The sequence below is a fragment of the Sinohyriopsis cumingii genome, chromosome 9, assembly GCF_028554795.1.
Source record: "Sinohyriopsis cumingii isolate HCF-2022 chromosome 9, ASM2855479v2, whole genome shotgun sequence".
NCBI lineage: Eukaryota > Metazoa > Mollusca > Bivalvia > Unionida > Unionidae > Sinohyriopsis > Sinohyriopsis cumingii.
Window position 1 is genome coordinate 69,143,852 of NC_142969.1, and position 15,829 is coordinate 69,159,680.

A 15,829-nucleotide genomic window follows, 5' to 3' on the forward strand; every position below is an offset into this window, starting at 1 on the left:
GGACGTTCGGTGCCTTGTTCCGTATAGTACCTCAAAAGAAACTGTCCATCGTATCCGGAGAAATTGTGAGCCATCACCGTGGCATGACGATGACAATCTCCGTAACGTTCGATGTCCTCTTGGCTCCACGTCTTGTCGACGGGGTCTAAGACCCATTGGGCAAAATCGGCTAACGTGTTCGGCCCCCGAAAGATTTTTTCACGCCCTCCAGGAATCTTGCTGCAGAGAGGGCAATGACTGAGGATAGGTTCTTGAATGCACTTCTCGCACGCTCGATGAGCCACGCAGAAATTAGGAATGTGAATGCCGGTTTCTTGCATGCATTCGAAATCGAAAAAGATGAAATTGCCTTTCTTCTTGTGACCATCCTCTTTCTCTGGTGGGGGTTGGTATTTTTGCACGTAGCATTGGTGTTCCAAGTCCACGCTGTGGTGACAAATGTGACATTTTTTCCTTCCTGAACATACGTGTGCCTTGGTATTATTGGTACGTATGACTTGTTCACACGTAGGGCACAATCTCAGGAGTTGACAAGCACATTTCTTCTGTGAACCTTGCGTTTTCAGATGTTGTTGGTAACAGGTAGGGCTGACAAACGTGCGCAGACAAGTTGAACAAGGCACTGGTTCTTCGCTCAGACAGGGTGAAGAGGCCAAACATCCTGAGCATTTCCATCCACAATGCTTGTGTTGCTCTCGATTGTTATAACCATAATCACATTTCTCACAATAATAAACATATCCCAGGAAACCGGTGATACTGGTAATGGTATCGAAATGGTCATCGTGATGATGAAGGTGAATGTATTTTCTGTCCTTAAAATCTTGGCCTCGAAACAACAGAGGCCCGCGCATTTCTTGAGGGTGCACTTTCAAGGTGTATCGTGGAGCTAGGACATCTTGCAATTTTTGCATTTCAGGAATGCCACAGGGTGTGTCTTTGGACAGACCAGCTTGTTGTAACAGGAGTTCTGCTTCGTTTCGTTGTTTGGCTCGGTCCGATTGTTGAATAGTTTTCCAGGCTCTTTTCCATTCTGCCGTGTCGTTCTTGTTGGCATAGGTTCGTCCCACCACGACGGCTCGGGCTAAGCACATCTGGTCTTGAGGGTTGTTAATTTGGACGAGACTCTTTTTGGTGCTGCGAAGGTCGTTCACCAATAACATCTTTTTGCATCCAGTCCCTTGAGGAGGAGAGACGTGGGTCATGTCCAGTGTGGCTTTACCATCGGTGATGTCAAACTGATCATTAGATTGTTGTACGTGTTGAATCTTGTCCATGACTTTGGAAGCGGTCAATTCTGCAGGGGTGCTAAACTCGATCCAAACAGGGGATTTCAAACCGTCGTGTTGTATGGAAAGTCTCAAGCGATCGTTTTCTTTGGGTTGACATTGTCGCTTGAGTGCAGTGAGCAAAGAATCCCACACCCCAGTGATGAACACTTCTGCTTTCTCTAACGGCACTTCAGCCTTGAAATCTTTAAACTTCACCGTGTATTTGTAAGCCGTGGTTCTAAATTTTCTAGAGGAGCGCTTTTCCGTCTCTGGAATGGAATAGTATTTTTCAGGGTTGACTAAGGGTGGTGAACTTGGTTTAGAGGTTTCAAATTCTAGTTCACTCATGTCCTCTTCAAAATCACTGGCATGAATTTGTGCCAAGATTTCAGCCCTGGTACGAGGCGATAGATCACGTTTCTGCCTCTTACTTTCTTCTTCTTTCTTCTCGAATGAATAGGATCGTTTCATCTTAAGTGCAAAACGTCAAATGACTCAAGTTCAAACACCATAGACTAATTTATAGTCATGGCAGACTAGCGTATATAAAAGGGTGTGTGTCTTGTTCTTTCACTATTCATTTCACTCTCAAGCCGAGCACAACGATGGAAGAGACTAACCAAATCGAACGTTTCGTCAGAGCTTTGCGAGGGGTCATTAGAAAATTCTCTTCAGACCAGCCTACGGACTACTCTCCTTCCTTTCGAGATAAAAGTCAAGATACTTGCTATATCTGTCAGAAGAAAGGGCATTGGTCTTCAGAGTGTCCAGACCGTCAAAAAGGAACAAAAACAGGGGCTAAAAAAGACAAAAGTCAAGATACCTGTTATTATTGTAAAGAAAAAGGACATTGGTCTCCAGATTGCCCAAAAAAGAAACAAGAGGAGTCGGAAGAAAAGAGGGATTCTGCAGAAGAAGAAAGGGATTCTTCGGAAGAAGAGAGGGATTCTTCTGAGGAAGAAAGAAGACAGGTGAAGAAAAAGAAACAGGAGAAGATTAGAAGAAGGGAAGAAAGCGAGGAGGAAGAAGAAGAGGAAAAGAGTGTGACGGTGAAGAAATTTAAAAAACAGAGAGACTAAACAAGGAGACAGAAGAAGTCAATGAACTTTTAATTAAAGTGTTCTGTTGTGAATTGTGAATTGGATTGTAACAATGGATAAAAGAATAAATTAATGATATAAGGTAAGTGTCTTTGAGTTTTGATTTTAAAATAAGAACGTACACTCACGCACTCATACAAAGACACGTACTATAAGGGTAAAATGGGCTGTTTAATATTTTTTTTATGTTATTGGCAAATTGAAATTGTATTTCTTTTCGAGAAATGTGGCTGGCCCTGAAAAGGGCCTTTTTTCTTTATGGTGTAGGGGTGAGCTTAAGCAATCAACTTTAACTGCCTTAAGCCTTTGCCACGGCCAAGGCCTACTTCTGGACTGCGTAATGATGATGATTGGGTTGAAATCACTAAGGGTGGTACGGTAGGCTTAGTCACAGGGTTGGCGTGTTTAGCTCAGGAAGGTCGTAATCTCTTCGGTCGTGATAAAGAAGTCTGATACATTTGTTTCAGACTTCTTAACTCCGCTAAAATGTCCAACAGTACCGTGACCGTTTGATTTTCACCCTCTTGTTTCTTTGCTGCTACTTCTTCTTGCTGTTGTTTTTTTCTTACCTCTTCTTCTTGCTGCTGTTGCTGTAGGAGAAAAGCTTGTTCCGCTTCCTTTTGTCGTTGTATAAATTTCTCCAATTCTTCTTTCTGTCTCTGTCTAAAATTCTCCACTTGCGGTAATGAAGAAGGTAACGAAGGTTCCGGAACAAATTCTTGCGAGGAGAGAAAATCCACAAAATCCCAATTCACCTCTTCTGAAAGTAAGTCCGGGTTCCCTTGGGCGGTCTCCCCTGTTGGTGCACCCCAATGGATCGTTTTCTGAGTTTCCGTCATGTTGAATCACTGTCGCATAGATTGACTGCACACAAGAGCTAGCGAATCTATATAGACCACGTGACGTCACAGACTGCTCTCTTCGGATTGGATGCGAGCTGACTGAATTATGTAACGCGTGTTCGGATTGGTGAATGAACTCAATCCGTTTCAATCCTACCTCTACCTATAAATAAGCGCAGTTCACTGCATTGATTCACCTGTTCTCGTCGCTTCAAGATGTGGACCACAGTTAAGTCATCCACCCTTGTGTCTTCCATGATGTTTAGGACGGACATGCTCATGTATGTCCGATCCAAGTGGACCGTTGTCCACAGGACAAACACCAGCCTGTGGATACGTAGGATCTACGTTGAAAGACAAGGATGCCTGAAAAGAGTGCTGATTTACGGACCAATAGTAAGACGCAGCCTAAGGACAAGAAGAAGACCAATGCGGTGCCCTTTATGTTAATGAATACATTAACATAAACCCAAAGGCCCTTTTCAGGGCCAGCCATATTTCTCGAAAAGAGAATGATTTTTCAATTGCCTACACCTTTTTTAAAAAAAAAATTAAAAAAAAAAATCCCATGTTCAATTTCCCTTGACGCTATAAAGTCCCACCCATGTTAAATTTCCCTTGACGCTAATCTGACCCACGATTTTTCTCCATGTTAATTTCCCTTGACGCTAATCTGACCCACGATTTTTCTCCATGTTAAATTTCCATTGACGCTAATCTGACCCAGGGGTGTTTTTAATGCTAATTCCCATTGACGCTAATCTAACCCCCTTCACTACTTATATATACAGGCCAAATCCAACTTTAAGGAAAAAAGAAGAAAAAGCACACAAAAACATCACATGCCATGTTTCAGTTATTTACTAGCGTATGTGTACCTGTATTTATTGGTAAAGCTGAAAATCATCCTAGGATGTTCTGCAGCGCACGTATTGTCTGATTTCTCGCATTTTGAGTTAGTCTTTTTTTATGTTAACTGGCAGTCTCAGCAAAATATCTTGTGCGGTTGTTTGCAATCAATTTTTCCCTGCCTTTCATATCATAAGTTGAGGTAGAAAACTGTACTCTTTAGTATCGACCTTCCCTAGTCTTATCTGTAGATTCTCTCAAGTCAGAACGATTTGTATAAAAATATCATGGATATTATAAGCCTATGCAGTCTATTTCATTTACAGCGTTTAAATTGCATCTAATTCGTGTTGCTAAGTGTTTTAGAACGTACATAGTAAATTCGTTCCCTATTCAACTAGCCCTTCAATGTCCGGGGTTGGGTGAGCTGCACTTTCCTTATGAAGTGAATTTTTTTAAAATTTTCTTCTGTCTTATGATAATTAACATTAATTACCAAAAACTATCATAGGCATAGCAAGTTGTTAATTTGCTATAAATCGGCAATATATTCTTTTCAACTGTTGAGATACACAGACTAAAGAAAAATGTGTCATGCCTGTACCCCAGAACACTGAACAGTTGATCCCTAATATGATTGCAGCATACCGTGATATATATACATCGGTACCGCAGTAAACATTGCGCGTGATAGCCAGTTCTAAGATCGACCTTGCTGTGTTGTTATTACGTACGCATTATATTTAGAAATGACTTCGTACGAATCTGATTCATGCCAGAGACGGCGTGGGAAGATTTAAAGATATTATATTATCTAACCAAAAGAGCGGATAGAACCGTATGAAATACATGTTCGAGTGCTTGAACGACTACAATAAATCTGTACAAAGTGTCGTGGAATTTATTGTGAACCCAACCTTTGGTACGTATACTATGATTTTACTTTTACTTTCATTATTAGTAATGCATCATTTAGTACAGGTGGGTGGGGAATGATAATATGATTGCGAAGAAATGGATAAGATATGGCAATAATTATGTTCCATTTCTTTCAGTTAAGTATCATGCAATACTTAGCACTGAGTCTGAAAGAGAATACCTTAAAATAACAATGACCTTTATGTCCACAGACCCTGATCTAGTGTACACTATGGAGTATGTATGTAGTGAAAATGAAAGTTCACCGACACTTGTGAATAGTCTATTTAGTGGCAATGAAACGCTGATTTTTTAAAAGAACGAAAGACTTGAACATGCTGATTTCTGCAGATACTGTGTTCAAATAAAGTAAAATCAATTCTAATCTGTCTAGAACAAACTGGACGGTTTTCTTTTAAAGAGTACGAAGGCCTATACTGGCCATAAGCAATAACAAAAGTTCTCCATGTATTTTGATAATAATAATAATAATAATAATAACATGTATTTAGTACCAAGATTTATGTCGTTCTCCAAAATTGAGAGTGTGGAATATTCATTTGTTCCTCATATGTCTTTCTGTACTTACTGAAATATCTATTTTACAAAAAATTGATAATTCGGTTTTCTAAACTGTATTAGTTAGCGAATCTTGAGCTTAAACCTCTAACCATTTCCTTGGTATCTTAATAACGGGTTCAAGGCAAAATGTACGAGCTCTAAGACGTTGGTATAATGTTTTACGTTAGTTGGACCAACATTAGCATTAAACTGCCTCCGTGTAATTCTGGCTTCTAAAGTACCCATGTCTTTGCAAATGACTGATCAATGGTGACAACAATTTATCCAGTGTCTAACAGGTCAAATACAAAATGACATAAATCACCACTAATAACAAGCAGTTTTGGAAGGTTTATAGGACCCAAACCAGCAACCATTAACTGCTTTAACTGCCACACCATATCAACCCGCTCGGAAAATATTTATCAAAAACCAAAAAGAGATTGGATCACCACACACATACCCCGAGTTCCTTATAGACTCTAATAAAAATAAACAATCAGCATATAAAAATCTAAATCAATTCATAGACTCAGCAGGACTTAGGAACAAAATATAATTAGTATCCCCACAAAACCAAAATACCCATTAACTGCCTAAATAAATTTAGAAGCCACCACATAAAACCCATAAAATATCATTCAATTTTATAAAAGTATTAATAAATAATTCACTTACGAAGCACCTATAAAAAAGTAAGGAAACCGCAAAATCGGATGTCCTAGGTGTCCTTAACGAACTGAGTAATCAGCTAGGACTCCGGTCCTAGATGTCCTTAACGAACCGTGTAATCGGCTAGGACTCCGGTCTCTTGCTAAATAAAGTATAAATAACATTCAATCTCTAAAAATATTAATAAATAAATAAATGAAAGAGGCAATATCTAAAAACTTATAAATAACATAACATAGGAAGCACACCCTAAACACCTCGGAAAGTAATACCATAATAACCTTGAAAATCTCTCTTCATACATGATTTCTACTAACAATCTCTATAAACAGCATAGAACACCCCCACTCCCCTTTTAGAACACTTTGAGAAAAAAATACGCAAGAAACACCAGGCAAATGCAACAAGAAACCAGCGATGTAAAGCAACCAGGACCGTTCCAGAGCTCTCCCTCCCACTAATGACAGCCAACCTTTCATCTGTAAGGGACCTTTATGGACCCACAGATTGAGGCCAAACTATCAGGGTTCCTTGAACCCATAAAAGCCTGGGGAATGGTGGCACCATTCCCATCCCCAGGAACAACTAGCAGGCTGCGGTGCAGTCAGAAGAAAGTGGCACATGCAATCTCTGAAAACATTAATTAATAAATAACTTAAAGAGGCAATATCTAAAAGCTTATAAATAACATAACGTAGGAAGCACACCCTAAACACCTCGACTAGTAATACCATAATAGCCTTGAAAATCTCTCTTCATGCATGATTTCTACTAAGAACCTCTATAAACAGCATAGAACATTCCCCCCACCCCTTTTAGAACATTTTGAAGAAGAAGAAAAAAAATCGAAAAAACAAAATCGCAAGAAACACCAGGCAAATGCAACAAGAAACCAGCGATGTAAAGCAAGCAGGACAGTTCCAGAGCTCTCCTTCCCACTAATGACAGCCATGCATTCAACTGTAAGGGACCTTTATGGACCCACAGATTGAGGCCAAACTATCAGGGTTCCTTGAATCCATTAAAACCTGGGGGAGGTGGCACCATTCCCTTCCCCAGGAACAACTAGCAGGCTGCGGTGCAGTCAGAAAAAAGTGGCACATGCACAATTGTGCGCAAGCCACTATAATTAAACTCAGCAACAATAACTAATATGTACATATTACTGATTGTACAAATAAGTGTCAGTGCTTACCATATACGTCACCTGTTTGATTTACAGTAAATACAGTGTAGACAAGAATAAAGATATATACACGAACACATGTCATATTCATCGTCATTAAGCATGTTACGCTTACTAAGCTCACATTCACGATTAATGACAAGCACGACATCCACCAGAACTGAACGAACTTCCAGCTGGTGTGTGTGTGTGTGTGTGTGTGTGTGTGATTTTTAACTTAGCTTTAACAATTTTTCATTCATATCACGGGGCCCCGAGTGGCCGAGTGGTCTAAAGCGCTTTTTACCGATCACTGTCATCTCACCTCTGTCTGCGTGGGTTTGAGTCTAGGATTCGGCCAATGTTGGTATGTGGAACGCGTGTCAGTAGCTTCTTGTGGGTGGGTGGTTCTTCCCGCGGTTTTTCCGGGTTCTTCCTCCACCATAGGATTTACACTGTCAGGAAAACTCAAGGATTAACATGGTTAGTTCTTGTGTAGTTATTTGGCACTAATTTGCATACCCAAACACAAAATTTTATTCAAAATGTATACATGTTGTGACTGTAGAGCTAACGGCACTTTACCAACCATGTGGGGTCGGAGATTGGATTTGGTTATGTAACAATTTACTCTTTTAAATGAAAGCTATTTTATTTTGGTAAACTTCATTTGTTTAAGCCCTGTATGTGTGTTTTGAACGTAAAATGAATAAAGCACAATTATTTGCTGTTGAAAGGGCTGTAGAGGGCCACAATATAATTTTGTTAAGCAAAAGTGGGACAGGCAAACGTTTTGTGGTTAAGGAAATACAAAAGAAATTGTCAGCAGCCGGTAAAAATGTCAGTGTAACAGGCACAACAGGCATTGCAGCACTGAATGTGAAAGGATGCACAGTATTTTCCTGGTCTGGGATTGTTGATGGTAGATATGACTGTGAGTTAGAAAACTTCTCACTGATGAACATTTTGATTCATATAAATAAAATATTTTGAAAACAGACTGTCTGATAATTAATGAAATTTCTATGCTTTCACTGAAACTTTTTGAACAAATTGAATATGTATGTAGAATGATTAAACATTCAGATTTATATTTTGGAGATATACAAGTTACTGCAAGTATGGACTTTTTTCAGTTTCCACCTGTACCTGACCCATTGACATCTGATTCGGGTGAATATTGTTTGTTTCAAATCCACCATTTTGCAATGGTATTTGGGCATAAAATTGTCATTGATGAGGTCATAAGACAAGATGAATTAGATTTCATAAAGGCTATCAATAATGTTTCAAAGGGAGATATCCCTGAAGATACAAAAACTTGATCTTGAGGCAGCAGAGACCCCCCCCCCCCCCCCCGATGACCCAATCAGACTTTGTGGACAAAACTTTGATTGTGAAATATACAGTGCATGCAAACATATGGAAATAGATGGTGTATTGAAGTGTCAATGGACGAGGGTGACAAAAATCTGTGTAATGTGTTCCAAAAGTGTTACACTTGAAAATTGGCTGTCCAGATATGCTGGTCAAACACTTAAGCTCAGCACTAGTAAATGGTTTACAGGGAAAGATTGTGGCAATGAAGGAAGACTCTGTAACAGCTGATTTTGAAAATAATTTAGTTCAGTTGGGAAGAGAACATTTTACTGTTTACAGTACCATTAATAAAAAGATTGTAGCCACAAGGTATCAAATTCCACTTATTCCGTCTTTCAGCATGACCATTCACAAGGCACAAGGATTGACTTTACTTAGAGTTCAAGTTGATGCATCAAATATTTTTTTGCACCAGGTTAGTTAGGTGTGGCAGTTGGGAGAACCAGAAATAAAAAGGGGCTAAGGATTACACATGGATCTTCGTGAATGAAGTCTACAATACAGATTTTGTACAGATTGATTCAAGTTTAGAATGCTGTAAACATTCTGTTTATTTATTAGAGAACCTCAGTGTTGACTTTGATTATGAAACCGGTTCTGATTCTGATAACTCCGACTTTTCTGATGGAGAAATTTAGAAGTTGATGAAATGTTGTCCATTGGGAAGACACGCCTGCTTCATGTAGTGGCCAAGAATGTAGGTTAACTACAGTTGACTCTGACAGTTTAGAGCATTATGTTGACCATACAAAAATGAAACAACTTATCCCAGATAATGCAGTAACACCAGAGCAAATGAGATTAAAAGTAACTCTAACAAAAATCTTCAAAAAGCCGTTGGAAGAGTTGAATACATTTTCTGAGATATTGTACCAAAAAATTTAAAGTATCTTTATAAAGTATGTGGTATAAAGTATGTGGTAATATAGAGGTCAGAAAACCAGATTCAAAGACATGGACTGAATATTATTTTGAAGTTTACCAGTTTTCAGTGTCTCAAGAATGCATCCAAATTCTTGAAACTTTCTTGCGTTCTGTGCCAAATGATAATACGTCTTTTGCATTTGGAAAGATTTTTGACAGAATTTGTGAAATTGTTTTGGACAAAAATACCGCTGACATTTTCAGTACCACACAAGTTGCACATATACCTTCCATACTTTTATCAGAGCCAGGACAAGGAAAATTAAGGTATATTACAGGCAGATGTATTGCAAAGAGTAGATACCGTAATATGAAGAAAGGAAAGAACAGATTGTACAGAAAGGACAAAATTAACTTGGTCAGTCAATGTTTCCTGCAAGTAAAAATGTTAGACCACCTTACAACTCCAATGACACAGTATCCCTAGAAATATGCATACCAATGATAATTTGTATACTCCTGTATATTTTGCCAAATTAAGGAAACAATGTATTTATTCAAGAATAATACAAGTCCAAACTTGTACACTTGTGCAATATTTAAATTTGGGTGATTTGGCTTGAAAATATATTAAAGTCATATTCACATGCATAGAAATAGCCATATCAAATATGTGATTTTATTTCAATCATGATAATTATACTTTGTAAAAAAAGAGGGCCCAGTTCAAAAGTAAGTAAATGAAGATATAATTGTTTATATATTAGGGCAAGAAATATTTTTTGAATGTGTTAGAAAACTTGAAATTTCGTTCAAACAATTTGAGGACCTTATCCCCACCCCAGTTATTTTAAACAACAAAATTAATATTATTTGCATACTGGCATTTGATGGGGTGGGGGGGGGAGAATAATGATATGCCAATAAGTGGTTAAGTGTGTTATCATTAGTTTCCTTCTGAATCAAGTACGTGGGCATTGGCAGGGATGGGAAGGGGTTATGAACCTAAATATAAATGTCTAGCCAGAATATACCACGTAGTAATTGTAATTTCTGCCATATTCGACGGTAATGCACTGTTTTTTTCTTATGCTTTGCTGGTGCTAAATAGATTTTCACATCTGTCTCAAGAAAAATTTCGGATTTCCCTCCTGTCATGAAATATCGCATTTGGAATGTTTGTTATTTTATGCAAATGTATAAGGGTCACGACCGCTACGATACGCGTACGATATCGTAAATGAGCAGATTAGTTGAGATAATGTACTTAATTTTATTTTCCAAATGAGCGTGAAAGTAAATAATAAATATATTTTAATTTTAATATGGATGGTTGTTATTTTCGATATTCATTGTTTGTAGACGTAATGCCCAATAGTCACATTCACTCCGAAGTAGACTTTGGAATCGTCGCCTCTGTATGGAATACACGAAGCAACGGACAAACGTTTTGCAAAATTGGCCCTTCAGAATCAGTAAGGTTGTTTAAATGGTAATGAATGAAAGGTGTGGAGTGTCTTCTTTACAGTGGTGTACGTTATGAGTGATTGAATGCGTAGATAGTATCGGAAAATTAGATCGAAGTCATCGAGGGGTCAGATTGTGACCGGCGAGAGTTAGTTACCTTGTGTTATATGGTGAGTGGACACATTAGTGTACCCTTGAATCAAGTGCCTGTGGAGTAAATAGATGGTGTGTCAACCAGGTAGCATTAAATATCGCCAAATGTCAAGTCTGGCCAAATGCAGGGGTCTGATGTCCATCCTAACTTAAGATTATATGGATCCGGCAGACCCTAATAATCTTTAATGCTATTTAAATTTTGCATATAGCGAGCATGCGCTTCGTTTGGTAATCCATTTGCATAAGCTGATCGATCGTTTACCTTTGCCGCATAGTAGTTCTCCCAACCAGAGCTCTGCGCAAGCTCAGTTGTGACGTCATACAAGGGACCTCCGATATTCCCTATTGGTTCCAACGATTTCGTATGTAAGATTTAAAGATATTATATTATCTAACCAAAAGAGCGGATAGAACCGTTTGAAATACATGTGCGAGTGCTTGAACGACTACACTAAATCTGTGCAAAGTTTCATGGAAGTTACTGTGAACCCCACCTTTAGTACGTATACTATGCTTTTTTTACTTTCATCATTAGTAATGCATAATTTAGTGGGGCCCCGAGTGGCCGAGTGGTCTAAAGCGCTCTCCGTCACGGATCACTGCCATCTCACCTCTGTCTGCGTGGGTTCGAGTCTCGGGCTCGGCCAATGTGGATATGTGAGAAAGCTTGCCAGTAGCTTCTCGTGGGTCGGTGGTTCTTTCTGGGGTTTTCCCGGGTTCTTCCTCCACCATTAATACTGGCCGCCATGTATAGCCTATCTTGCGCTGAAAAATAGCATTAACCCTATAACAACAACAACGACAACAACAGCATAATTTAGTACAGGTGGGTGGGGAATGACAATATGATTGTGAAGAAATGGATAAGATATGGCAATAATTATGTTCCATTTCTTTCAATTAAGTATCCTGCAACACTTAGCACTGAGTCTCAAAGAGAATACCTTAAAATAGCAATAATTATGTACATGTCCACAGATATTGATCTAGTGTACAATATGGAGTATATACGTAGTGAAAATGAAATTCCACCGACACTTGTGAATAATCCATTTAGTGGCAATGAGACGTTGTTTATTTTTAAAAGAATGGAAGACTTGAACATGCTGATTTCTGCAGATACTGTGTTCAAATAAAGTAAAACCAACTCTAGTCTGTCCAGAACAAACTTGACGGTTCTTTCTTTTAAAGAGTACGAAGGCCTATACGGGCCATAAGCAATGACAAAGTTCTCCGTGTATAATAATAATAACAACATTATTTTAGTACCAAGCTTTATGTCATTCTCCAAAATGGAGAGTGTGGAATATTCATTTGTTCCTTATATGTCTTTCTGTATTTACTGAAATGACTATTTTAAAACAATTGATAATTCGGTTTTCTAAACTGTATTAGTTAGCGCATCTTGAGTTGAAACCTCTAACCGTTTTCTTGGTATCTTAATAACGGGTTCAAGTCAAAATGTACAAGCTCTAAGACGTTGATATAATGTTTTACGTTAGTTGGACCAACATTAACAGTAAACTGCCTCAGTGTAATTCTGGTTTCTAAAGTACCCATGTCTTTGCAAATGACTGTTCAATGGTAACGACTAATTTATCCGGTGTCTAATCGGTCAAATACAAAATGACATAAATCACCACTAATATGCACATATTACTGATTGTACAAATAAGTGTCAGTGCTTACCATATACGTCACCTGTTTGATTTACAGTAAATACAGTGAAGACAAGAATAAAGATATACACACGAATACATGTCATATTCATCGTCATTAAGCATGTTACGCTTACTAAGCTCACATTCACGATTAATGTCTGCGTGGGTTTGAGTCTAGGATTCGGCCAATTTGGGTATGTGAAAAAGCTTGCCAGTAGCTTCTCGTGGGTCGATGGTTCTTCCCGGGCTTTTTCCCAGGTTCTTCATCATCATTAATACTGGCCGCCATGCATAGCCTATCGTGTGCTGAAAAATGGCATTAAACCCCACAACAACAACAACATTCATATCGCTATTCACTGCTACGATGTCTGAAGTGTTAAAGTTTATAGTGATGTCTAGCACTGGGGCATCATGTAGCATGATGTCCCACCCACTAACATTACCCTGACACCAGGTCAACCGTCCTAGCACTAGCCTCTTAATGCTGAGCGCCTAGCAAGGCAGCTTTTGGTACCATTTTTAGAATTCTTTGGTATGACTCGGCCAGGGTTAGAACCCGCGACCTCCCGCATCCGAGGCGAACGCTCTAGGCCATCAGAGTGGTTCCAGCTGGTAAGGTATGCAACTGCTCATATAATTTATCTGATTAATTTGCAAGTTTGTTAAAATTTGTCTTATCCTTAATTTGGTTCACACTTTTCCTTTGTGGGAAGTGATTTCTGACACCCTAAGAGAACTGCATACCACAACTAGAATAGTTCTCATAAATGCAATCCAATTCATTATACATCCGATTTATAAATACATGAAAGGCTTATTTAGGATAAGTTGCTAATGGTACGTACTCTTCGTGTGTGTTTGTGATTTGGATTTTTAACGTACCTTTAACAGTTGTTCAGTGATATCGCTACTATGTCTGCAGAGTGGCAGTTTATAGTGATGTCTGGCATTGGGCCATCATGCCGCAAACATTTAGTACGATGTAACACCGAGTCATATTATCCTGTCACCAGACCGACCAGTCCGAACATTAACATCTTAATGCTTAGCGAGTAGTATAAGGGGGCGCTTTACGGACAATGGGAATTAGCATTAAAAACACCCCTGGGTCACTTTACGGACAAGGGAAATTTAACATGGAGAAAAATCGTGGGTCACTTTACGGACAAGGGAATTTAACATGGCAATAAATCGTGGGTCACTTTACGGACAAGGGGAATTGAACATGGCAATAAATCGTGGGTCACTTTACGGACAAGGGGAATTTAACATGGGATTTTTTTTTTTAAAAAATTTAAAAAAAAATTAAAAAAAGGGGTAGGCAATTCAAAGGCTATCTCTTTTCGAGAAATATGGGGGCCCTGAAAAGGGCCTTTGGGTTTTCTTCTTCTTCTAATTTCTTCTTTTTCTCCACCAAGTTCTTATTTTATCTCCTACACTCTTCTTCCCTTTCTTTTTTTTCTTCTCCTCCTCTTCTTTCTTCCTCTTCTCATTTTCTTCTTCTTTTTCAATTTTTTCGTTCCATTTTGTGACGATCGTGGATAAATACCTATGTATCTATAATCAGCTGAAATTCCTATGAAATCCCACTATCTATTTATAGCTCCAACTTGTGGGTTTTTCCTTTGGAAAATCCCACTATCTTTTTATAGCCTCAGCTTGAATGACGTTCCTGTTTATGAATTCTAGTATATATGTATAGCTACAAAATGTGGAAATCCCCAAGTCGATATTTATAGTCTCAAAATTTCCACAAAATGTGGAAATCCCCAAGTCGATATTTATAGTCTCGAAATTTCCAGCGTCAGTGACGTCACTGTACTGAACACAAGGGATAAATATCAACAGTGTTGCAAGTGGCTGACCTGAATACGCGCTACTGTAGGTAGGTAGGTAGAGTGTATCTGATAGGGATAAAGTGAGTTTTATACGGACAAACAGAGACCAATAGACACACACAACGTACGCGCGCAGACACACACACACACACACAAACACACACACACAACGTACGCGCGCCGACATACTCACACACACACACACACACACACACACACACACACACACATACTCACACACACACACACACACACACACACAGAAACACACAACGTACGCGCGCAGACATACTCACACACACACATAAACACACACACTATAAAATAGATAAAATTAGTAACTACTTACAATATCAACTTCTGTGACGATCGTGGATAAATACCTATGTATCTATAATCAGCTGAAATTCCTATGAAATCCCACTATCTATTTATAGCTCCAACTTGTGGGTTTTTCTTTTGGAAAATCCCACTATCTTTTTATAGCCTCAGCTTGAGTGACGTTCCTGTTTATGAATTCTAGTATATATGTATAGCTACAAAATGTGGAAATCCCCAAGTCGATATTTATAGTCTCAAAATTTCCACAAAATGTGGAAATCCCCAAGTCGATATTTATAGTCTCGAAATTTCCAGCGTCAGTGACGTCACTGTACTGAACACTAGGGATAAATATCAACAGTGTTGCAAGTGGCTGACCTGAATACGCGCTACTGTAGGTAGGTAGGTAGAGTGTATCTGATAGGGATAAAGTGAGTTTTATACGGACAAACAGAGACCAATAGACACACACAACGTACGCGCGCAGACACACACACACACACACACAAACACACACACACAACGTACGCGCGCCGACATACTCACACACACACACACACACACACACACACACATACTCACACACACACACACACACACACACACACACAGAAACACACAACGTACGCGCGCAGACATACTCACACACACACATAAACACACACACTATAAGATAGATAAAATTAGTAACTACTTACAATATCAACTTCTGTGACGATCGTGGATAAATACCTATGTATCTATAATCAGCCGAAATTCCT

General features: G+C 38.9%; 1 protein-coding gene across 3 annotated transcripts in view; it reads left to right on the top strand.

Moving 5' to 3' along the window:
• The first annotated feature begins 4,756 nt into the window (after positions 1-4,756).
• The window catches only part of LOC149791979 (uncharacterized), a 77,353-nt gene continuing 66,280 nt past the window's right edge, over positions 4,757-15,829 (top strand). For 2 of the 3 annotated variants that reach the window (XM_089970482.1, XM_089970484.1), the window contains exon 1: positions 4,760-4,984. The gene's annotated coding sequence lies outside the window, so the exon portion shown is untranslated. Of the gene's footprint in view, positions 4,985-15,829 lie in introns of all 3 variants that reach the window. The other variant, XR_016423462.1, reaches the window with a different exon arrangement.